Source organism: Grus americana, chromosome 1, assembly GCF_028858705.1.
Source record: "Grus americana isolate bGruAme1 chromosome 1, bGruAme1.mat, whole genome shotgun sequence".
In the NCBI taxonomy this organism is placed as follows: domain Eukaryota; kingdom Metazoa; phylum Chordata; class Aves; order Gruiformes; family Gruidae; genus Grus; species Grus americana.
This window is the reverse complement of record NC_072852.1, coordinates 80,835,525-80,861,323: the sequence shown is the minus strand read 5'-3', so window position 1 is coordinate 80,861,323 and position 25,799 is coordinate 80,835,525. Positions and strand designations below refer to the sequence as shown.

Below are 25,799 nucleotides of genomic sequence, written 5' to 3'. Positions count from 1 at the left end.
TTCAGAGACTTAGGCTTCAAATAGCTTGCTCCTGAGTCCACATAAAGACACGTCTTTCCATGCAACTGAGAGGGCGGGAAAGAGTGGGGAAAATGATCTGTCTAAAGACTTCTGTTGTGAGTTGCTATTTTTCTTCATGCTATTACTAATATATCGTTGGCTTTTTTTGAACTGGATATGTATGTAGCTATTCTAGATGGAAGAGAAGCTTTTATCTTAAAAAAAATTGGCAAATTTTGTGTTTGTTTCTAGAATGTGTCCCATTCAAGAGACAGATGTCCGCTAACAAAGTTGCAGGTACAAATGTACTGGCTTCCCTAGGCCCCTGCTCTTTGTCTGCTAACATTTTTGGGTTATGTTATGTGCTGCCATTGGTGTGAGCGCTTTGTAAGCACAACTAGTCAGTGCCACAAGGAGCTTTAACCTAAATGCAGAAAGCAGAACAGTAGTCTAAAGGCTACTGACAACGTGTCTTTTTCCAGCTGTGCTAGTAGAAAAGGTTACTGAGTCCAGCTGCTTGCCACAGCCCCTCTGCCTCTATCTGCTGCCCTGAGTCTGCTGCTTAGAAGCATTTTTATGACTGCTTATACTTGAGCCCATGTCAGAGAATGAACTCACAAGTAGCCTATTCTGCTGCTTGAGCTAAACCGTTCATGTTTTGCTTGAAGCAGACCAGAAATCCATCATACTGTTTGCTCATTAGGCTCTAGGTCGTCATTTGCTCCATGCCAGACTTTAAATTGCCTGCCTTTTTGACACATAGACAAGCCTTCGAAGTAAAATACTCTGTAGACCATCCTCTCCTTTCTTCTGCATTCTGCTTGACTTGCTATTACCCTCGTTGATCCAAAGAAATAGGTGCAGTAGCAGTAAAAGTGAAATGGGAGGACAACAGCGTGGATCCACTGAAACTGGTGGAGCTCTCTCAAGTTAGTGCAACGTAGTGCATGTTTCCATGGCAGGTAACACCAAACACTCACAGTTACTGTCATTCTTTGCTTATCTTCCCAGCCGCCATCATTGCAAACTCAGTCTTTTAATGGCTCTCAGGATCCCACAGTGAGCCAGGGCCGGGAACAAGAACTGGCTGAAAATTGTTTGGATGTGGTTTATTTATGTGTTTGTTTATTCTACTTGCTTGTACAGTTAGTTTGTGACTGATTTAGCTCTTTGAGTCAGCTGACTGAATTAACATGTGAGCTGGCATAAGGGACATGGTTGCTCTCTGGTAGCCCTGACTTAACTTGTTTTAAGCTGCTGAGGAGTGTCTCCCCTCAGTCTGCCCTTTCAGGTGGGTGCTTGTGAAGCCATGAAACAGCAGTTCTTGGAGCAGCCAAAGGTATGATGTGCGCTGTCTCCTGTTGATGTGTCTGGCTGTTGAGGGGGTAGGAATGGGCTTAGTCATTTACTAGCCAGGCATGCTCCAGCAGAAGAATTTCTTCTTGTTGCAGAGACCCGTCTTTTGCCCTTGTCTGGGGGCTTCCTGTGCGCTTGGCCCACAAGCCAAGTCATAAGAGCATCCACAGGAGTTACCTGTGTCCTGCAGTGCAGGTAAGCCTGTTTCAGCCCATGACAATCTGGAGGGAATTGCTGAAACTCAGAGGAATTCCTTTCCAAGCTTGTCTTTCTGCAGAGGCCGCAAGAAATGTATTCATTACATGGATTTGCCCACTGGAAAGCAAGACTGGAACCATCCATTCAAACTAAAAACCTGATAGCTCTTTGTCACTCTGTGTTCAAATTGGCTTGGCTTCCCAGATCTCCGAGAACTTTGTGCTCCATTGGCAGCTCTTGCTTGTCTGCCACCTGACAAGTTTAGAACTTGAGTTCTGTCAGGATGCTTTTCCTTTAAAACAGTGGCAGGACATATGTGTGTATATATGTGTGTGTGTGTTTTTATATACATACACCCACATACAAACTGTGTATCTATATATACATGAACACGTGCACATATGTATATATACACGTACGCTCTGTCCAGAACAGCTTATATCTTATAAAGCTTTCATTCAAAGTGATTTCTCACTATTTTATATGATAAAAAAAGGAATTAATTAGCTAGCGAAGCAAAACAGCCTTGCAGGTAATCCTTCTTAAGCTATGTCTAGGTATAATGAATTGAGAAGATCTGGATACATGGTCTTCGTGGAACACTTAGTATGTAGTTTTAGTGCAGATAAATTTTGCACATTCATTAGCTTATGATGTATTTGTTTGAATATGCTTGTGATTTCTAATCATTCCTTGGTCTTTCAAAGGAAACTGAAATGAAAGCCTAATCCCTTTTTATGGAAAACTTGGAAGTATTTCCTTTATGTCATACTTATTTGGTAAAATTCTCCTGAGAGAATGGATGGCTAGTAATACCTATTAATTTTTTACTCTGATTTTTTTTTTCCCTTTTCACCTCATAGTAAATTAAATAGTGCTAGGATCTTCAGAGTTGACATACAGAACTCTCATTTTCCTCACTTGTTTCTGCTGGTTCAACTGGAGCTCTGCAGAGCTGCTGTTGCTGTGTGGCTGCTTGCATTTCTGTCATGCAACGGCACCCACACTGGAAGAGATGGTGTTGCAGAAGATCATGTATAGGTCAGATAGGAATCCAGAACATCCTACTGATGAAACTGCTGTCCCTGCAGCATGTTGACAGTAGTCTTGTTACTGATGGCATTTTGTCAGCTGAGGGCTTTTGTCTTTCAGGGAAGAGACTTTTTTCCCCAGACCATGCAGACTGAGGTTTGCTGACTTGCATCAAATTCGCATGTGGGTTTGTACAAACAAGTCAACTGAAGTAGCCTGTCTGTCGACACAGCTCTGCCATTCAGCCAGGTGCAAAGCTAAAGTATTAACCTAAAAAGTGGTAATTTCCAATAATTTAATTGGATGTTGTTTCTATCAACATAGATATCAATTTGTCTTTTTTTTCTTTACTGCTCCTCTCAGTTTTTTTCTGCCTCCTCAGTGGTAGGAGGTAAGGGTGTGTATATAGTTGAAAATACTGTGTTTTTCTTACAATTCAGATTCCTTGAAACCTTTTGTTATAGACTACAAAATGGACTTTCTAGTAAGTCTATGTAAAGTTCCTTTAAACAATTGAGTTGACACGCTCAAAGACACATGGGCAAATTTAACAGTGGCTTCGGGTTGGATGAAGAAATGTGGTTCTGTGTCCTCCCCCATTTCTTGCATTATGCTCCTTTATGCCTATCATCAGGTCTGCCAGAAGTTCTGTGTGGCTACTTTTAAACCAGTTTTTCTAGTACTGATTTTTTTTTTCCTTTCTTTTTCTGTAAATTATACTGTGTTTTACAAACACTTCATACCTATGCTGGAATAGCTAGCTTTAATGAGCATTACATATTTCTGTTATCTGCTCAACCTTTACATTGTTTATTTCCATCATAAATCTTGAGGACATGGTGGCTCACTGTTAGTTAATTGATTTTTTTTTTTCTTTCTTTTGACATGTCAGTCCTGAGAGTAGATCATCTTAATCTATCTTCAACTTATCTTTTGCCAGCATCCTGTGTGGGAGAGGGTCTTGCAAAGGAACCTATTTTTGTGCTCTCAGCTATTATTATCTAGTTGCTAGTATCAAATTTAATTGTACACTTCTATTTTTGTGCACCAGCTCTTAGAGTTTTTCTTAATATTCTGATATGTTTTTAGGATCCGATAGTCTTTGCTCTCCTAAAACTTTTTCTTTTCTTTTTTTAATCTGCTGTCATTTATTCTGCTTTCTGTTTCATTACCCAGGCTTGGATTCACATTTTTCTGGGATATGCTCATTTGGCCTGTGTAACCTCACGAAAATGTTACCATTTAAACATAATGACTCTTTTCTTCCCTGGCTTCCTGTTCCCTTTCCTTGTGAAGTGGTATGTATACCTTCTGCAACTTTCAGACTCAGCTGGGAGCTAAATATGCAGCTTTTAATTTCCTCTCTCTCCTTGAATTGAGGATCTTTTGGACTGGCGGTGTCTTAATCACCATTTCTGAAACATAATGGCGTGGTACTAGTTTTGGTAGGGTTCCTTCCATGAATGTGGTGAACTCGGTTATATTATGGCTGCTGTCATTTAGTGGTGAGCTCATGCAAACAGTAAACTGGCTTTCCAACATAGTACTAAGATCACTCTAGTGAGGAGCAGGAATAAAACTTAGTTTCTTATTGCAAGGTAAAGAACAGACACGGAACTAAAAATGTCCTTTGGCATGTCCTGCAGTGGTTCAAAGGCTAAATTGAAATGTGGATTCTCCTTCATCAAATTAAATTCCTCTTGCGTTTGGCATGGTATGCCCCTTACTTCCTTCTTTAAACAGAATTGGCTTGACTGTTCCCCTTTTTCCACAGTAACTGTGTGATTCCTTGTTTAGTTTGTGGGAATTGCAAGAGCTCTGCTGTTTTCCTGAATTAAAGACGCCAGATTCATAGTGATTTCTTCCTCCTTCCTGTTGTTCCTCCCCTCCTTCTGACAGCCACATACAGACTCTTTTGGGGGTTGATTTGCATTTGTTTTGCCCTAGGCAAAGACTCTTCCTCGTCAATCTTCACCACAACTTATGGTTCCTCATATACAGAGTGCTTCAGTTGACTTCAAATGTAGTGCCAGTGTCATTTTACCAACTAGAGGAGTAAGGAAGACTGGACCAATAGTATAGTGTGCTCTCCACTTCTCTGTCAGCTGTCTTCCCTTCATTTGGGGAACATGATTCTCTGAATTCCTTCCTGATAGGTTTCCATTTTGAAATATGCTCTGTCTGGAATGGCATGGCATCTCTGCAAGCATAAAATTGTTATGAAACAGTAAGCACAGAGAACTTGTTATCAAAATACTTGTTTCTTCTTTTTTTTTTTTTAAGGTCACTGTTGTGAAATGGAATGATTAAGAAGTGTTACTCCAGAAGTAGAGAAAAGGTATTGGAGATTGCATCTTTTTTCTGCAAAAAACAGTGCTGTCTTGAGACCCAATTACTCAAAAACAAGTTGTAATGAAAATATACTAAAATCCTCAGCTTTAGCTTGGCTGTATCAAATACTTGGTAGAACTCCAAAGTGGTAAATAACTCTGTTATTTTCTTTATGGAGTACTAATCTTGTTTGCTTTGGCATCTAAAACTAAAGTCGCAGCTTATTTTTACTTAATATACACTTTTTTTTTTTTTTAGAGTATCCCTTCCATGCAGTAATACAGATATTTATTACAGAACCCCAGAGACCAGTCACAGACCATGTACTCTACTGTATTTGGTGGTCCCAGAGGCAGAGAGGAGTGGTGTTCACATAGGCAATTCTGGTCAACGTAATATTCTTGGTACTGATGCCAAAGTCCTTGTAGGCATTGTGGCAAGTAGTGGGTTTAAGGCAGTGTTTGGAAGGAGTGTGATATGGGTCAGGGTCTCATGTTACCTTGTATGGCTTAAGAAGAAAATAAAGATCCATCTAGTCAAAGGAACAGGTCTGGAAAATTACATTTGCTGCAGTATTCTGCATAGGTGTGAGCAGCATAGTCAAGGATGAAGGAAATGCTACTGTGCTACTAGCGAAAAGAGATCGTGTGCCTAGGTGAGCGTTTTTCATCCATTTATGGTCTTTAAGTTGTCTTAATACCAAGTGGAAAAAAGGGCAGGATACAACTCTAGGTTTGATGTGGAAGTCTAGGGATAGATCTATTCTGAGATGAAGTAAGTTGATGGGAAGAGGGAATGCAAAAAGCCTCTCTGTTGTAGCAGATTTTTGAGTTCCTTCAGGAGGGTGCTAGAAATTATTTAAACATGCAATAACTTGATTTGTAGGTGAAGCCATTAGTTAGTGATGTGTTTTTTCTAGATTGGCCATCAGTTTCTGTCACTGTTTTTATTGCAACGTGTGGTGGTTAAAATCCAGAAGAAAGTGTAGTAGCATCTTAAGTTTCCTGTCTTTACAGTTACTTCTGTTAACAGCAAGAATTTATTTTTGTTGATGGTTGCCAACAGTTGGCATGCACAAGATGACATCTTCAAAGTAAGTCTTAAACAAAACCACCTTTCTTCTGTAACTTCTGGTGTTAATTCCTGTCTTTCTACTTTTTTCTCTTGAGACTGTGTTATAAGCAGTGGTTGTTTCCTTGATGTATGATTGTTTGCTGTGGAGGTTTTAACAGATCTAAATTTTGAGACAGCAGTCTAAGACAAGATGAGGTGTCAAAGTGATGGGTTTACACGTGGTGGTTCCTGACAGCCCCCAAAACATGGTTCATGTAAACTTGTTTCCGCTCCGTCAGGGTACATCCCTTGGACCAGTGTTGTTACTGTGTTCTCTGTGAACTTAGTGAAGTGGTGCATGTGTGTGTGTTAGACTGAGGTTTGCTTTCAGGGTGGATTTTTTTAGGAAACTCAAAGCTACAACAAATTCGCAAGTTTTCTGATTGAATTTTCAGATCTGACTGTGTCTTTAAAAGGCCCATCAGATGCTGATATGTGATGCTCGGTTTTCACTGAACTGTCACGTAGGATGCCACAAATTCATTTATCTCTTAGTGTAGCTGTCAACCTCAAAAAATTTAGTTATTTTTACAGTTATTATAATGGATTAAGTAACTCTCCTCTGGAATAAAAAATTAAAATTGAAATGCAATTGATCATGATAATAATATAAATAAGGTAACAAAATTACCAGACCTTTCAGGAGGCTTAATCTCTTGTTCTTTATGGTTTAGTTGAAACCTGTGAAGCATGAAAGGTAGCCCAGAGTTCCTCTTCTCCTTCATAGTTACTCAACTTTAAGGTTTTCTTAATTATTGTGAGACAATCAGAAGATGCCTGTCTCAGTAAACCTGATGGCAGTGTTACCTCCAGGCTCTTTGCACGTTGGCTGCTCTCTTTGTAAAGTTTTGAATACTTCTGCCATGGTGGATGCAACACACCATTCCTGCTTGGGGCATCCAGGTGTCTAAAGATGGATTTTGCAAGTTTGTCTGTGTCTGAAACTATTGGTAATCTAATTGCTGGGTTTAGACATGGAACTATGCGCTTTAGAAAAGCTAATGGATAAGCCTGAATGCATTTAAATGTCTGAAAAGAGCAAGAGTTGGGTGGAGTACCATGGGAATTGCCTTTAGCCTTGCTGGATGGATAGAGAGTCTGTGACAGGCCCCAGGAGGATTTGATCATGCCTTAAGAACACTAAAAGAAGGTACCCATATTTAGATTCTTAGTTAGTCTGATCCTCTGTGATCGTTTATCCCTGCAAAGAAATGTGAATTCTAAGTCAGTAAATCATAGAATCATAGAATGGTTTGGGTTGGAAGGGACCTCAAAGATCATCTAGTTCTGACCCCCCTGCTGCGGGCAGGGACACCCTCCACTAGACCACATTGCCCAAAGCCTCATCCAACCTGGTCTTAAACATTTCCAGGGATGGGGCCTCCACAACCTCTCTGGGCCACCTGTTCCAGTGGCTCACCACTCTAACAGTAAAGAATTTACTTTGATGTCAGTTGTTCACCAAAAGAATTTTGGATATGAATATGGTTTTGTCAAAATAGAAATGTGCGAACAGATACTTACTTAGACTATTCAGCGTCCTGTCTGGGAGCCACTGCTTTAAGTTACGGGAGTTCTATACAGTACTAGGTACGAAAGGCAGTGAAGGAGTGTGCCATTTTATTGCACGTCTCTATCTTTGCTGAGGGATGACAGCATGAGTGTTTTTTCAGATATTCTTGGAGCTGGTGAGCTTTGTCTTGTTAACTTCTTTTGGAAGCAACACCTGAAATACCTTTAAGTAGTTAATGCAGAACAGGATCATGCTTTTCTGTGGTTGCAAGCTCAGGTGCTGGTAGTAAAGGTGTTGCCCATGGGTAGGCAGAAAGAGCAGCTGATGTTCCTGGGTAGACCTGTACCACTTAAATCACTGTCTGGAGTGGGACAGTTTCCCTTGGGAGCCCTCGTCGCGTTTGTGAGGGGCTAAAGCACAGCAAGAGATGTTTTGTGCCCTGCTGTTTTCCTCATTCCAGTCTACCCGAAGCAGAGAAACCATGGCTCCAAAGTTGTCATTAGGCTTCCTAAGAATATTTTTATTAATTTTAATTGTCTGTACAGTATAGTTTGACAAGATTAGCGAAGCATGGAGAGCACTTCCTCCAGTTAGGCTTAAAGTTTTTCTTTTAATGACAAAGTTCTTTGGATTTGGCACGGTTGATCTGCTGCAAAATTCTGAAGTGCAAACAGCGGTGACCTGGCAAGCAGTGCAGCACTGGTAAGAGGATATTTGGGCCAAGAACTCATAGCCAAGCTCTTACCTTTTTGCATAAGGTTTTCTTTAACGGGAATGCAAAGCAGATGGAATCATAGTTAAATAACTACTCCTCAACTGAGCGAGTACCGCCCCAAGGAAGGTGCTTATGTAAGGAATGTCCCTATCGTGCTGCGTAAGAACAAGGACACGGTGCTGAGACTGTGTGAGCAATCATCACGCTAGTGCTTTCTCATATTTGACTCTTCAGACTTGTGTTGGAAGTAGTTACTAAGTTGAGTTTTACCTTAAACACACCAAAAACCTATGACAGTCTAGTATGAGGGGCAATGGTGCACTTTGAACTGTGCCACAGGGCTTTGGATCTTTAGACCCATGCAGCAGGCGCCATCCATTTGTATTAGTGGAGCAGGAATTCTCTGGACAAGTCCCCCTTTCCCATCCAAGCAGTGCGCACTTTGTCTTTTTAAAGCCAAAGGTGTATTGACTCCTGGGGACAGCTGTAGGTTTTGTGGTTTAATATCTGGTGGCTGGGTTCATCTTTTTGGGGCGCTAGTGTATTTGTCCTCTCCTTCAGTTATTCCAGCATACTTCTCCCTCAACTCTGTATACAGACCACCCCTGCTGTCTACAACAATTTCTGTGTGCAGGTGCTAAGATTATTTTCCCTTCCTTATGCTGTCTGTGTGCCTGAGCAGAAGTAATAACGCAAGCTTAAGGGATCATCTGCTTTCTCTGGTGTTTGGTACTATAATGGCATGCAATAGCAATTGCAGAACTAATCATTCTGGATGTGGCAGTGAGGGGGACAGTGCAGCTTGGGATGCTTAGCCCAGTCATCTGCCCTATGCTGTGGTGTGCAGTGGAGAAAGTATTTAGCCTGGGTATGGAAAGCCCTGTAGCCATGTTGTGGGGTAGACCTGCACAAATAAACCCTCCTTCTGTCAAGGCTAGTTTGACCAACAAGTTGATGGTTTGGTTCACAGCTAGCTCATGAATCTTAGATTTAAGTATCTCCTCTGCGTGCGAACCGCATGAAGTTCAACAAGGCCAAGTTTGTGCGAACCGCATGAAGTTCAACAAGGCCAAGTGCAAGGTCCTGCACGTGGGTTGGCGCAATCCCAAGCACAACTGTAGGCTGGGCGAGGAATGGATTGAAAGCAGCCCCGAGGAGAAGGACTTGGGGGTATTGATTGATGAGAAGCTCAACATGAGCCGGCAGTGTGCGCTTGCAGCCCAGAAAGCCAACCGTGTCCTGGGCTGCATCAAAAGAGGCGTGAAGAGCAGGTCGAGGGAGGTGATTCTGTCCCTCTACTCCGCTCTGGTGAGACCCCACCTGGAGTACTGCATCCAGCTCTGGGGGCCCCAGTACAAGAGAGACATCGAGCTGTTGGAGCAAATCCAGAGGAGGGCCACGAAGCTGATCAGAGGGCTGGAGCACCTCTCCTATGAAGACAGGCTGAGAGAGTTGGGATTGTTCAGCCTGGAGAAGAGAAGGCTCCGGGGAGATCTAATTGCGGCTTCCCAGTATCTGAAGGGGGCCTACAGGAAAGCTGCAGAGGGACTGTTTATCAGGGAGTGTAGTGACAGGACAAGGGGTAATGGGTTTAAGCTGAAGGAGGGAAGATTTAGATTAGATGTTAGAAAGAAATTCTTCACTGTGAGGGTGGTGAGGCACTGGACCAGGTTGCCCAGAGAGGTTGTGGAGGCCCCCTCCCTGGAAGTGTTTAATGCCAGGTTGGATGGGGCTTTGGGCAACGTGGTCTAGTGGAGGGTGTCCCTGCCCATGGCAGGGGGGTTGGAACTAGATGATCTTTGAGGTCCCTTCCAACCCAAACCATTTTATGATTCTGTGATTCTATGCTGGCTGTCCCTGCACTGAAGCATGCTCAATGCCCATGGAATATCAGGAGAATTTAGCTGCCAAACACATTAAAAAAAAAAAAAAATCCCTGCAGCTTCTGTTTTTTTGACTAAAATTCAGGCATATGGCCATAGGCATACCTTTGATGCCAGGTGGTCTCCCTGCCAAACCTAAAGCTGGTTCTCAAGAAGATCTTATGTGGTTATGCTTTCAACAGAGTGCCAGAAAGCTGAACCTTGGCAAAACTATGCTTTAAGCTGATGTTGAGAACAAGATTAGGAAGAATGTTTTAGTCCTGGATAGGCATTGTAGCTACAGGTAGACTAGATACATTTTCTTCTAGATTTAAGTCACAGGGGTTTTTTTATTTTGCCTGTTCGAAAGCAGTCTAAGCTGAATTAAAATTTAGATGTTCTAAAAAATTGTTTGGATTTGCCCAGCTCCCAGGTTATGGATTATTTGATTTTGGAAGCATGTGCCCCAGGTATTTACTGCTCTAGCTTGAGCCTGGTGGTGTGGCTGCAGAAGAAGAGGCCTGGAGGGGGTGGAAGAAATGCTTCTCCTTCCCCTCTTTCCTGGTGACCTCCACTTCTGTTTTGACCTGTGCTAGAATCCTGTCAGAGAGGGCATTTCCCCTTATCAGCCGTGACTCAGTTCCCCAACTGTAAAATGGGCAGCGAATGTGACCTTTGGGAGTCTGGTGGAGAAAAGGACTGGAGAGAGCTGAGCCGTAGGGTGCAGAGAAGACACTGTGCTTCCTTGTGGGTAGTGGTTCCCGGCATCCAACTTGCATCGGCTCCAGAACAGACTGAGGTCACGCAGTCCCCAGGGACCAAATCCTGAAATGACCATGGGCAAAACTAGCGGGTGAAAGCTGAGCAAAACTTCTAAACTTGACCAAAATGAAGTGGGAAGGGCTGCAGTCAAGGAGGAAGTCTTTTTCTGGAAAAGATTTCTCACCTAAGTGTGCTCATCTGAAAGGATTTTAGCATTTGTTGGTAGAGATTGGCTTCTCTCAGGTGTTGTTTTTGCCACGACTCCTCGTACTCTGTTGTTCAAACCACCAGTGTCAGTTTTTTCATGCCACTCAGAGTTCCCATGGAGAACCTAACTGCATATACCATTCTAGGTGGCAAACTAGCTAGCTAACATTTCTTTGCAATCCAAATAAAATGAGAAAACAAACCATCTCCCCCCTCAGGTAACAAACGCATCAACTACATCTGTCACTGTCATGACTTTTTATAAAGACAAATGTGTCTGATCTCACCTGCTATCTTTATCACTGATACCTTTAAGTCAACTTGGAACTGAAAGAAAATAAAATTGGTTTTACTTTAAAACAGCCAAGTTAGTGCCTCCTTGTAGCATTGTAGAATGAAGCTTCTAGTTCTATATGTTTGAGTAATGCAGTACATTTTTAGTTGTAGTTGGAAATGGTCAAAGTTTTGAAAATTTGAATATTTGAACAATACTTTTAAGGAAACTATCATTTTTGTATGGGCTTTTTTTCTATGCTTTTCTGTGCTTTGTGTTTGTGGTTTTTTGGGTTTGGTTTTTTTTTTCCCCAGAAAATACAAACTTTTTTCAGATAGGCTATAGAAAAGGTTTGTAAGGAGAGTTTTTTTGTTTTTCTCTGCTTAAACTGATTAGTTTGGGGAAGACAGGCAAAGTTTCAGGAATGCAAACCCTACTTAAAACTTGAAACACAAGCAGTGAATATAAAGCTAAATCTAGGTCAAGTGTGAGTTAATATTAATAATAAACAACTTGATAATCCAGAAAAAAGTTTGTTTATAGGAAAAATGTGCCACAAATCTAGTAACGCTATGATGACTCCAGGTTTTTCTTGTTTTGGTATTAACTCCCAAGAATTTGGGGAGGGGAGAGTGTTCTTTCTTTGAAGGTAAATTTTAGGTTTCTTTCTGTCTTTTATCACTTTATTTTCAATGGTGTGGCTTCAGCCAGACAGTTTCCATGAGGAATATGATTCACTGGGTAATTTATGACATACTTCGGGATGTGCTTTGGACTTCTTTTCCTGTTTGGGAAGAAGGACAGGCTGGATGTTGAGATGTTTTGGAAGCCTTGACTTTTGTTTCTGTGTCACGGTTTAGTTCTGTTTCACGTCCGTGTGTGTGTGAGGAAGGGCTCATGCATTCTAGAGTTCGTGCCCTCCCTCTCCTTATCTCTTCATATTAACTGGTCTCATAAAAGATGTCACCTCTCCCTGCGAGACTTGCCTTTCCTGTATCCTTGGGCAGTTGCAGATACAGCAATGATAGTGGGGATCTGTTGGATTTGCAGTTCTTGTGAACCAAGTCTGTATGTTTTCTTTCATAGAGTAGCTGGAATTTAACATGGTGCTGGAAACGACCATGAGATAATGTGTCTTTTCCTGAGACAGAGTTGATGCTTTTCTAACTATGTTAAGGATTCATGCAGTAGCATTGCTCCATGGATATATAATACCGGTTTGAACATGCTGACATGATAGTTTAAAACAAACTAACAAAACCCAAAAATATCTGTACCAGTTGGGAAACACGGCATCATGAAAAAGAGAGCGGTAGAGTTTGGGCTAATATTATATCTCTAATAGTGTAGCCCCTTGAGAAATGCTTTAGCAGCATGTAAATGGCCACCTTTTTTTCCTCTTTTTACTTCTGTTCCAGCTGAGTGTTGGAGGGGGAGAGTTCCTGCATGGCTGCTGCAGTGGGAAACATACAGAGTGACTGCAGTTAAGAAGCACAAAATGTTAAGTACAGGTACTTAGTGATGGGCATAAACATTAGTTAAATGGTAAGAATTAGGCTTGCTAGTAACAAGCTTGCAGATGCCCCTTTTCAGTGACCTGTTTTGTTTGTTTTTACCTACCATTGTATTTTTAGATGGCTTTCCCACCTGAGATTTTTTTTGTGCCCTCAAGAGAGCAGCCACACAAAAGGCTGATTGGGCCTATCTGAAAGGATGAGGGGAAGACCAGTGGGGGACAGAAGTAGGGTGGTACCTCAGAGTGGGTCTCCTACTGACAGGTGAGAAGTGGAAGGGACTAATAACTGCTTTTAAAATCTCTCTTCTATCTTTTTCAGTTCCATTTTGCCATTCAAGCAAAACAAGCAGCAGCAGTGGTTCAAACCACTTGCTTTGCTTTAGTCTAGTTAAAGGTGCTTGCAAAAGCTTACTGCTGGGTCCAAGGCTCATTGAGCAATGGTTCTAATTGCTTGAATTGATCTTAATATTTCAATATTCACAGGTATCAGGGTCCAAGGCTCATTGGAAGTTTTGTAGCTGGACACACTTACAATGTCTTTGTGCTTCACGTGTCTTTGCTAACATGGTTAAAAACCCCCTAGCAAGTTTTGTGTCAGAAATAATAATGAAAAGGTATCTTCCTTGAACATCAAAAGTTATGCAGACAGATTAGCTTCTGTATGTGAGTGTGCTTCATTTTTTTGGGGTGGCTGCATAATAAGCATTTCTGTATAAAGTTCCAATTCAGTGGGATGCTTTGCATCCTCAAGAGTTAGCTGAATTTGGGTAGAATACAGGGACATATAGGATTATTTATTTTTAGATCAGTAAGGATGAGGAAATACTATAAAATTATTTGGGTTGGAAGGGACCTTTAAAGATCACCTAGTCCACCCCTCCTTGCCATGAGCAGGGGACATCTTCCACTAGACCACGTTGCCCAAAGCCCCATCCAACCTGGCCTTGAACACTTCCAGGGAGGGGGCATCCACAACTTCTCTGGGTAACCTGTTCCAGTGCCTCACCACCCTCACAGTGAAGAATTTCTTTCTAATATCTAATCTAAACCTACTCTCCTTCAGTTTAAAACCGTTACCCCTTGTAACTGCAGGCCCTGGCGAAAAGTCTCTCTCCATGTTTCTTGTAAGCTGCCTCTACATATTGAAAGGTGGATTGAATTAGTTCAAGGCACCTGTTTCCCATGTCTTTTAATGGGCAGTTCTCTTCTGGATGTGGTCTAATGAAAAGTGAGGCCTAAAATGGTAACCTGAATATGGCCATGTGTTCTTAAACTTTTAGCTAGTAAAGTTTGAAGAAAAAAAAAAAAAAAGGGTGAAAAAAAAAAAACCCCAAACTGTGCAGTATTTGACGGGAAGCCAGTGTAACTCCCTTGAAACTGGAGTGGCATGCCTGAGTCAGTGAAGTATGAGCTAAGAATCTGGCAGAAGCCTTTTGCACAAAGGAAGGCTGAGAGAGTCTCTCAGGAAGCCTGTATGCTGCTAAATGTGGCATGTTTGAACATGAGACTGACATCATTGTGAGTTCATAGTAGTGAAAGAACAAAGTATCAGCCACAAATTAGACTGACCTAATTTTTAAGTCACTTCTAAAAACTTAATGGCACAGTGTGTTGCTTGTGCAAGCTGTTTATTTCTATCCCAACCTCTGACTACTCAATTTAAACTACAAGTTAACCCTCTAAAATGTCGAAGGGGTTGTTCAGGAAGGTGTGTGTCTGTGTTTGAAAGGTGCTGCAGACTTCCTTCCTTGGCTCTTTTTCCACTCCGACCTCAATCTTCGCATAAAGGAAGTGATTAAGGACCACCCATCGTATACCTTTATCCTTCAGGATCAGTTTCCTGGAGGTATAAACCTCAGGATTGCATACCAAAACCTAACTTGTTCCTATGGACTGCTCACATGCAGACTGGAAGTCTGTCTGAAAATGGTCAGAACACTTGCTAGTGGTATCAACAGGAATTTATGTATAATCAGTAAGTTATTACAAAACTAATCAGTGTTATTTATTGATGTATCCATGATTGTTGACAAATAACTGGTGCTTCTTCCATAACTGAATACCCAAGAAATACAATGATTTTGCAGTTTGCAGATGATATACTTCTTTCCAAGTATTAGTTGGCTCCACGTGCACTGAAGTCGATCCATTCTATTGATACATTATTTAAGCTATTGCTTTTCTAGCTTGGGATTACTTTGACAAAACCAATGCCTTTCTGGTTGCTTTTTAAAGGGCTGTGTAAAACAGAGCACCTCTACAAATTCTGGAGAAATATAAAATCTTGTTTATACATTTGTACGGAGCTGTGCATACATGTAAGCATGCTTCAAACAGAATAATACAAATGTAATTTAAGGGAATATGTTTTGTTTCTCTTGGCTATTCAAAATCCTGTTAGAAGCCCAGTGAGGTTGCTATGGAACATTTCTTGTTGACCCTGGTCCTTGACTAAGGCATGTATTGGGTAATAACAACAGAATTTACTCCCTTGGTTTGGTATTGCACGCTTTTGCTCAAAATTTAAAAAATCCTGGTCCTTCTTAATTCTTGCAAACTAGATGTAATGCCGGTCATGTTTTGTCAGTTCTTAAGGGGCATTAATATATTTTGTGGTTATGCCACTCTTCTTCCTCTACTTAAATGGTAATGTTTATAGTGATGTAAGAGGCACAGCTGGGGAATATAAGTCACCCTCTGCTCTCGCCTTCTGTTGTAAAGATATGTGTGACTTCTCTTTTCAGCTGTGTAGTTACCATGCTAGAAATGTGGCTTTGGCACTGCTACAGGTCTTGTATAACTTGATTCAAATTCAAGGAAACACTTGGGATCCTTTGGGAAAGACATACCAGGGTACGTTACCTGGAGTGTAAGCTCAGTGAGATACCATGACTTCTTTTGTTCCTGAACTCAGGCCCTGTTGGTACCGTCTTGTCAAATAAATGAAAATTTGAAAGCAATTGTAATAAGCAGGCTATCAGAATTACCTTTGTGGGTACAAATTAGGTATGAAAATGTATTCTGCTCCCAGTGTGTGAGCTATCAGGGATCTTACACGATGGTGAGTGATTTGGGTCCCAATCATCTGGATCTAGGAGTTTGTTAATTTATTTTCTGGGCCTTATCTGCAATTCAGCAGTTACTCTGTGTCATAGCTCAAACACCTTCCTAGTCTGCACAGCCCAGAACGGGAGACCTCTTAACAGGTTTACTGCAACTGATGAAACACCGGGAGCACCTAACAACTTGAATTATTCTACCACGTTAATCGGGAGCCATTGCTGCATACCATATACCTCTACGTTTCCTTCTCTACCCCCACCTCAACATAGTTGGGCTGTACCATGTTTGTGGACTCACTGTTTTCCACCATCTATTCTGTTTCCTTGCCATATAAATGTCATTTAAGGAGAAACCAAATTAAATTTAACTGCTCTACTGAGTAGGATTGAGCTTATATATGTGTAATGTAGATGTTTTATTGGGCCCAACATCCCTTCTGAATATGCTTCTGTGTGCTTCATCGCTATGTAGCATACACTGTTCACAATATTAATTTTGTTTTGAGCACGCAGAGGTTTTTTTTAACGAGTTTGACAACAGATTTAATTGACACTTATTAGGTATTTATTTTTAAACTTCTAGATGTTTCCCTGTACAGCTGACAGGACATGCATGCAGTGCAGCACTGTGTTTTCAGACAGAAGCAGGAAGAAACAAAGTATTAATGTTGACAGTTGAAAAAAAAGTAAAAAAAAAAAAAAAGAAATTCCTTCTAAACTTTCTCATGCCCTGATGTGAAGGGGTTGAATGTGCATGTTGCCTTCCGGGAGAATTGGTGTCATTTCCTCAAATGGGTGAAAGACCAGAACATTTTAACCCACAGCGTACCATGGAAGCAGTTTACACGTCTCTGTTCTTAAAGGAGATTGACTCACTGTGATCTTTAGTCATTCGATTTAATTTAAGAGAATAGTCATTAAAAAGTCTATTGCAAGAAATTCACCCCTGCCTTGCCCAGAAGCTATTCTGATTTATTTCCCTAATAAAATTGCCATCATTATCTTCTGCCTTTAATCTGTCCTGGTTCTTGTACAAAGGCTTCAGATCCAGCTTCTGTTTTCATCATACAGTGACCACAAAGCAGATCAGAGTTGCTTTTTTTATTATTACATTTTTTTTTAAATTTTTGACTCCTTATTTACAGGCCTATATTATTTGAACCTCTCCCCCTTAAAGTCTCTCAATAGGCAAAATGCCTTAAACTTAAAGGCTAACCATTATCTGAAGACTCTGAGCTTCCATCTTATCTTCTTTCATGGGAAGATTTTTAAAGAAGTAGCACAGACTATTACAACTGCTGTGCTTGATGTTTATTTAGCACTACTCTTTAGAGCACTCCTCTTAATCTGTTTCTCAGCAAAAAGATGACCATGTAAAATATGAGTCACCATTTGTATTGGTCTGCAGAGCTGCAGAACAGTCAGTCAATCCAGGATGTGCGGGTTATGTAGTAGATGGAAACCTTGGTGACATGAAAGGGGCTGCTGTAAAGCAGGCTTGTTCTACAAAGAGTAAGGAGATGCTGAAATTTCAACAGCTTGAGGATTTATAAAGTAGTTCAACCCTTTAAGGTTTTCCCTTTTTGTACTTTGTGTCTTTGAACTGAATGCTAAAATACAGTTGCTGATAGAGAGTGGCAGGCATCGACTTTGCAGTTTTCACAACTAAATGATGAATCTTCACCATTCAGTGTACAGGACTCAAACAAATAGCACTCATGATATATTTTGTAAGGATAGGCAGCAGGTTTTAATTCGGTTTGTGAATTCTTACGTTACATGCTGTGGCTTTGGATTGGATCTCTTCAGACTCATTACATAGATAAATAAAGTTATAACTTAATATAAATTTTATGCCAGATACTTCATACAAGATTAGATTTTTAGGAAAGGACAGAATTAAACTTTCAGGAAAGGAGAGGTAGGCACTGAGGTCCTTAGAAAGATGCTGTCACACTTTATTTAGTCGAGCTCATCTGATGCACCACAACTCAGTAGCTGTGGGAGGAACGCTCCGTGGGACCTGACTGGCTGGGTTCGTTTAGCTGCAGTTTAGGGAAGGCCCCGAGCAAGAGAGGATAAAAAAAGGCTTCCATTTCTAATTCTGGAAAATAGAAAAAGGTATTTAAATAAGGCCTGGAGGACTTTTTATTTGCCAGAAGTAAGTAAAAAGGCAAGTTTTATATCCTTTTGTAATTCACACTAATTGAAAGGATGTGTATTTCTTTTCCTAAAGTCAGCAAAAAAATCCTGGCCTCTTAATGATGAAAGACTTTTTTTTTTTAAACTTTCTCCTAAGCACAAATAGCTGAAGTTTCCACTTTAAACTTGGGTGGCTCATTCATATTTCACTTAATGGTAATATGGTATCCTCTCTCTCCCTCCCCCTTCTTACCACCAAGGCTAAAAAGGAGGAGGGGAGATATAAAATGTTTCCGAAAATTACAGGAAATGTCTGTTCCTTTAACAGCATTGCCAGGGAATTTCCAAATGCACTTAATGCTTATGGCTGAACTTGCAGCAGCTTAGTCTTCAATCATTAATGGATCCTGTTCTAAAAGCGTGGCACCTCCTTCCAGTAAAATATGTTGAAATTAAGCGTATGCTTTGTTTCTTGTCTGCTCTTCAGCAGAATTAATTGCACCCAATGGTGTGAAATGAGGGCTTTTGGGGACTACTTTCAACTCCTGATTTACTTCTATTCATTAAAGTGAGAAAAATAGTATATAGTTTCCTGAGGTGGTAGCTAGTTTATTTGTAAGGACTTTGGAGAGGCATGGATAGCAGGTACTAGTGAATGTGAAGACTACCGGGTAGTTTTCAGAGACGCTTCAGAAACTGCACGTGAAGCACTAAAGAACAAAAAGGGAGATGCTTTCTGTCCCAGTACTTTGTTTCCTTGGACTGTCACAAGGTGGTCTCTGATCACAGGATCTTGGATCTGGGCAGAGTCTAATCAGTGTTAAGCGCTAGGTTAGTTTTAATTTCCAGGGGTGAGATTAGAAAAGGGGATAGTGACAAATACAATGAGTAGGATGAGCTTTCTCTGAGTTCTCAGCTGCCTTCTGCTGGGCTTCTGCCGCTGGACTGGGGGAAGGAGCATGGGGATCTGCAGAACTTATTCCTGGGGCTCGAAAGGGTATCTGCCAGCTGGAGCAGGCACGGGGAGGCACGGACCTGGCACAGTCTTCAACAGATCTTCTCATCACCTCTGCCCTGCAGCTCTCGTGTATGCACACTGATGTGCTAATGATGGACAGGTGAGAGAATCTCCAGCCTGGGACCTCCCAGGGGCCAACACGCAGGTCCTGGTCAAGGTGTCCGTCCCAGTGAGCAGAGCGTGGTCTGGGCAGCAAACTCTTTAATCATCTATCTGGAGGGCTCTAGCCCCATGTTTTACAGTTGGCGTTTGCAAGGTTTTTAGAGCAATTGACTAAAGACAGAGAGGTGATTCTTGTAGCTCCTTTCCTTGCGAGATGACATGGGTTTTAAATCTGTTCACTGACTGTCGTAATGTGCTCAGCCCTCTGCTGCGGTGGCTGTTTGTAGTTGTCATATCATTTACTACATGGTTTGGAGCCACTCCTGGATTTCGTAACAAGGCAGTGCTTGGCAATAATTTATTATCATGGTTTATGTTACAGTGATTAAGCGGAGCTGTCATCTCTTGATAGCGATGATTTGAATCTTTGTTTTTAGCTGCCCAGGAAACGGTTTGGAATTGACACTAATGTGTTTATTTTTACTTCCTCATGTAAAGGTTATAATTTAATTTGTTCATGTAGGAACAGCAGGTGCTTTATATAGAGGTCATATAGGTATGACTGTACATAATGATTGGTGACGCTACTGTTGCCAGTTTCTAGTGTTGGCTATTTTAGCATATGGGGAGGTGGGATTAATTACCTAACTAATTTCATTAGTCTTTGGCCATGCAAAATATAAGTGTAATCAAATTTACTTATGGCAGTCTCCTATGTTAATAGACACTGAACAAGAGTTTGTGAATTTGCTTGAATTCATGCAGATGCATCACCCACGAATGCTAGTTCTATATTAGTTTTTTAGTAGTCAAATTGTTTGGAAGGCTACTGTTGGTTGGGGTTTTTTTGGTTTGTTGTTTGTTTTTTAAAGTATCTCCAACCTTTTTGCTTTTTAAAGATAGTGGAGAGATTTGCTGTGTTTTTTTTCTTTTCTTTTAGAAAATCAGTATAACATAATTTTCTATTTCAGACCCTTTCCACGTAAATGAATGCTAGCATTTATAAAGCTCTTCTCACCCAGGTTTCATGTATTTGAGGGAGTTTTACAGCAAATGACTGTGCTGAAAGTGTGAAATCTATGTCATGTTGGTTTTTTGTGTTGTAATAAGGATTTTTTTTTTCCCTATGTTTAGGTATTTCCCTCTGCTGGCTTTTGTATGTGGACCACCGTCTGTCCTGTTCAGCCTATTTAGATTTTGACTTAAATGTAGGTGAGTAATTGCTTTTGACATGAAACAATAATGAATTCATACTCTGGAATTTTCAGTTACTTTGACTTGGAAGTTGTACAGGGAGAATCATCTTTTAAAAATCCATTGATACTCCTCCGGGTTGCCCAGTGTCCCAGGCAATAGGAAACTAAAAATGTTATATATTATAGTATTTGGTTGGAGTGGATTAGGTAAGCTTTCATTCTGGGTGTCATAGAACCATATACTGTGAACCTGCAATGGAAAAGTATTTTGAAATGGAAAGAGCTTCTTGCTTGTACGGGTGGAGAAGGAAGTCCCCAGATAAAGCCTCTGTGCCGTTGAATAGAGTGATGTAACACATCAACAGCATGTTCTAACACTCCCCATGAGCTCATATTCTATCCATCAGGTTTCCCTGCTATAATACTTAATAAATGTTTATGGTTTGACAGTGAATGTCAAAGAGGTTGGTTTCTTGGTAAATGCAAGTGATGATAAACTGTCTTATTGCTTAGAGTTGGTGATGGTGCATGGATGATATTTGCAAGAAAGCTGCACATCTTTGAGGGCTATGTTGAGTAGGTCAGTAAAATGAAGTGGTTTGATGGTATGTTTTTTGGTTTTGTTTTGGTAATAGAACACATTATATTATTTCAAATACCACTATTTGTATGAAAAGCAATATCTTACTGTTATCTAAATAGAAGGTCCATTAACCTTGCTTGGCCCAGCTATCTTAGAGTGCTGTTGGTAAAAATGTTGTTGAGATGTAGGTGTAGAAAGAGAATGACCTTAAAAATCGAAACTGGAGGTGTTTTATGCAGCTTCTTCGTGGGAAGTTGATTTCCTTTCTAACTGTCTCTCCATGTCTCAGTTTTGAGATTGGTGAGCACAATTGTTGAAATGGGGTGACTTCTCTTTAGAAGTAGTAATTAAAACGGAGTAATTAGTCAATTAGGATGAAGGACAACAGAGTACTGAACAGAAAATTCTCCACTATTTTTTCCAATGGATTATACTTGCCTTTCTCATGAATGTACAGTGTGCAATCTAAGATGCGTGTGGCTGCTGATTCTACAAGGAAGAGAAAATTAACACTATTCCATTTTGACTGCATGTATAGATCTGATCATACAGATAAGCAAAAAAAAGCAGAGTGAAGTTCCTAAAACTGCTTCTCTCTTATGAACATGGTACATAAGTGACATTAAAAAAAAAAAAAAAAGTGTTTCTATTTGAGTGACTTCCTTGCTGCTCTCCACTCTTGCACCAAAGTGGAGTGTGCTTGGGAGGGTGGGGGAAAGTCTGTGTTCTTCCACCCCCCAACCAACCTGAGGAAATGATGTGCTTGTGACATGATGACACTTTCCTGAGTCATCCAAAAAGCCAAAAGACTTCCTCATTCCCCTCAGCCTGGTAGGGGATGTGAAGTTCAAGGGCAGCCTTGGCTGCAGTGACCATGAAATGGTGGAGTTAAAGATCCTCAGGGCAGTGAGGAGGGTGCACAGCAAGCTCACTCTCCTCAGGAGAGCAGACTTCAGCCTCTTCAGGGATCTGCTTGGTAGAATACCATGGGACAAAATCCTGGAAGGAAGAGGGACCCAAGACAGCTGGCTAATGTTCAAGGGTCACCTCCTCCAAGCTCAGGAACGATGCATCCCAACAAAGAAGAAGTCAGGCAAAACCACCAAGAGGCCTCCATGGATGAACAAGGAGCTCCTGGGCAAAGTCAAACAAAAAAAGGAAGCCTACAGAGGCTAGAAGCAAGGGCAGGTAGCCTGGGAGGAATACAGAGAAACTGTCTGAGCAGCCGGGGATTGGGTTAGGAAAGCTGAAGCCCTGATAGAATTAAATCTGGCCAGGGATGTTAAGGACAACAAGAAAAGTTTCTGCAGGTATGTTAGTGATACAAGGAGGATGAGGGAAAATGTGGGTCCCCTCCAGAATGAAATGGGTGACCTGGTTACCCAGAATATGGAGAAGGTTGAGGTACTCAATGACTTCTTTGTCTCAGTCTTCACTGGCAATTGCTTGAGCCACACTGCCCAGGTCAAAGAAGGCAAAGGCAGGGACTGGGAGAATGAAGAACTGCCTACTGTAGGAGAAGATCAGGTTCAAGAATATCTAAGGAACCTGAAGGTGCCCAAGTCCATCGTACCTGATGAGATGCATCTGCGGGTCCTGAGGGAACTGGCAGATGAAGTGGCCAGGCCAGTCTCCATCATATTTGAGAAGTCCTGGCAGTCCAGCCAAGTTCCCACCCACTGGAAAAGGGGAAACATAACCCCCATTTTTAAGAAGGGTAAAAAGGAAGACCCAGGGAACTACAGGCCGATCAGTCTCACCTCAGTGCCTGGCAAGATCATGGAGCAGATCCTCCTGGAAAACAAGGAGGTGATTGGTGACAGCTAACATGGCTTCACTAAGGGCAAAGCATTTGTGTCTGACAAATTTGGTGGCTTTCTATGATGGGGTTACAGCATTGGTGGACAACGGAAGAGTGACAGACGTCATCTGCCTGGACTTGTGCAAGGCATTTGACACTGTCCCGCACGACGTCCTTGTCTCTAAATTGGAGAGACATGGATTTGATGGATGGACCACTCAGTGGATAAGGAGTTGGCTGGCTGGTCACACTCAAGAGTTGTGGTCAATGGCTCGATGTCCAAGTGGAGAACTGTGATGAGTGGTGTTCCTCAGGGGTCAGTACTGGGACCGGCACTGTTTAACATCTTTGTCGGCGACATGGACAGTGGGATCGAGTGCACCCTCAGCAAGTTTGCTGATGACACCAAGCTGTGTGGTGGGGTCAACACGCTGGAGGGAAGGGATGCCATCCAGAGGGACCTTGACAGGCTGGAGAGGTGGGCCCATGCGAACCACATGAAGTTCAACAAGGCCAAGTGCAAGGTCCTGCACGTGGGTCGGCGCAATCCCAAGCACAACTATAGGCTGGGCAAGGAATGGATTGAAAGCAGCCCCGAGGAGAAGGACTTGGGGGTATTGATTGATGAGAAGCTCAACATGAGCCGGCAGTGTGCGCTTGCAGCCCATAAAGCCAACCGTGTCCTGGGCTGCATCAAAAGAGGCGTGAAGAGCAGGTCGAGGGAGGTGATTCTGTCCCTCTACTCCGCTCTGGTGAGACCCCACCTGGAGTACTGCATCCAGCTCTGGGGGCCCCAGTACAAGAGAGACATCGAGCTGTTGGAGCAAATCCAGAGGAGGGCCACGAAGCTGATCAGAGGGCTGGAGCACCTCTCCTATGAAGACAGGCTGAGAGAGTTGGGATTGTTCAGCCTGGAGAAGAGAAGGCTCCGGGGAGATCTAATTGCGGCTTCCCAGTATCTGAAGGGGGCCTACAGGAAAGCTGCAGAGGGACTGTTTATCAGGGAGTGTAGTGACAGGACAAGGGGTAATGGGTTGAAGCTGAAGGAGGGAAGATTTAGATTAGATGTTAGAAAGAAATTCTTCACTGTGAGGGTGGTGAGGCACTGGACCAGGTTGCCCAGAGAGGTTGTGGCTGCCCCCTCCCTGGAAGTGTTTAATGCCAGGTTGGATGGGGCTTTGGGCAACGTGGTCTAGTGGAGGGTGTCCCTGCCCATGGCAGGGGGGTTGGAACTAGATGATCTTTGAGGTCCCTTCCAACCCAAACCATTTTATGATTCTCTGATTCTAACATGAGCCCTTGTCAACAGAGCTCCTCTTACAAATCACAGGCATTTGTAATCTCACTCCTGTGTGGTCTGCACAATGGCAGGCAAGACATAGGCTTCTTGTAAGCTCATTTACATTTTTTTCCCCGACTTTACACTTTACTACACAGTTGTTGATCTCTGGAATTTATTGGCTTGCTTGCTAAATTGAGAAGAAATATAGCCATTCCTCACTCTCACTTAGAAATCTTATTTCTCCTGTGCTCCATAGACACTTTGTGTTTCTCTCTACTGATGAGTAGCAAATTGAGCAAGGATCGGCACTCCCTCTCTCCTTCATTGTTGCTCAGTCTGTAGTAGCAAAGGTTACAAGCATCTCTTCAGAACAACTTTTATTTCCATCTTTCTGAGGCTGGTGAGGGAATGCTGTGGCTGTCATAAATGTTGAGGGGAGGGGAATATCTCTGCAGGAGTGGGAATTTGCCCTGTGATATCCCTACATCAGGGGTGATCCTCTCTGATGCAGTAGTTCATGTAGGCTTGTTTCTTTAGTATTGCTTGTGGCTGTGGTGGTAGGGACCAGTGCTGATGGTATTGGCACTGGCTGTTGAACCACTGGCAGCTCCCAGCTCAGTAACGCTGAAGCCAAATACTCCTTTGAAAACAGCTGATGTGCCAGCAGTGGCATGCGTCCTGCAGGTTAGGAACTCCTACCTCTGTGTTTTGCTTCAGCTTTTGGGTTTCTTTTCTGTGCTGGTGTCCATCCTGAGAAACATAAATGGGATTTTGACTGTAGGGGAAGGTGGTGTTTTTCCTCATGTGTGCACGTGTTTGCCTCTAGAAAGTGGAAAAATACATGGGTTTAAAAATCAACTCTTTCATGTGTCTCAGGCTGAGTATGCAAAAGCTGCCCTGCAGGACCTTCTAATGTTCAGATGCTGTAAAGTTATTTAATTGGCATTTTGCCATGCAGCGGTGACGTGTGTGGGAGTGTTGCTGTAGGCATCTGACAAAGCAGGCATTAGTGACGTCGGGAACAAAATTGCTGAGCGTTTATGATACCAAGGTTCAACTTCAAGGTTATTTTACGTGAGCTAGCAGTCTTTCAGAGATTGTATCAAGGCTTCTAGAAGCTCTTTGCTAGTTCCTTAACTAAGGTAGAATTAGAGCGTAATTCTGAGAGTTTTAAAAATATATTCTTACTACATCTGCCTCTTTAAAAATAGTTGCTCTCATGTGAGCCAAAGGTTGAGATTACATCATAGCAGGACGCTTGTTCGAGTTAAGGAATTGCTTAGAGTCGAAGCAGTAGAAGTAGAAATTAGGAGTGCATACAAAGTGTGAGTTATTTTGACTGAGGAATCAAACACACAACTTAAGTGCCAGGTTTCCAGTTACGTGGTTGCCAGCTTCACTCCATCTGAGCCATTTGAGATGGGAACAGGAATCCCTGAGGCGAAGAGGGATCCTACGGTTCTGTGGCAGCATTACATGTCTGTATTAGAGATCCACTGTTGTTTGTGTGGAAGATAGTAGGGGTTTTGTTTTGGTTCTTTAAACAACATGGAGAAACTGTAAAGATAGTGGGCAAGTGTGGAATAGATCTTTTTAGTTTTACAGCGAGCTAAAAGTTTAATTTTCTTCTTTAAAAGAAGAGGTAACAAGCAGTGCCACATGTTGCAGTCCATCTACAAGGAGGAAGAAGCCATGCAATACTACCAGTGTGTATGTGAGTGACTTCATGCGGTG

At 41.9% G+C, this 25,799-nt stretch overlaps 1 protein-coding gene across 20 annotated transcripts in view; it reads left to right on the top strand.

The window, feature by feature from the left end:
• The window catches only part of DUSP16 (dual specificity phosphatase 16), a 72,462-nt gene that overhangs the window by 10,151 nt on the left and 36,512 nt on the right, over nt 1-25,799 (top strand). For 6 of the 20 annotated variants that reach the window (XM_054822672.1, XM_054822682.1, XM_054822645.1 and 3 more), the window contains one exon: nt 20,338-20,415. The exons of 1 other annotated variant lie outside the window; for it this stretch is intronic. The gene's annotated coding sequence lies outside the window, so the exon portion shown is untranslated. Of the gene's footprint in view, nt 1-252; nt 298-1,451; nt 1,552-4,869; nt 4,925-5,933; nt 6,011-20,337; nt 20,416-25,702; nt 25,780-25,799 lie in introns of all 20 variants that reach the window. 13 more of the 20 variants (XM_054822717.1, XM_054822700.1, XM_054822780.1 and 10 more) reach the window with 9 other exon arrangements.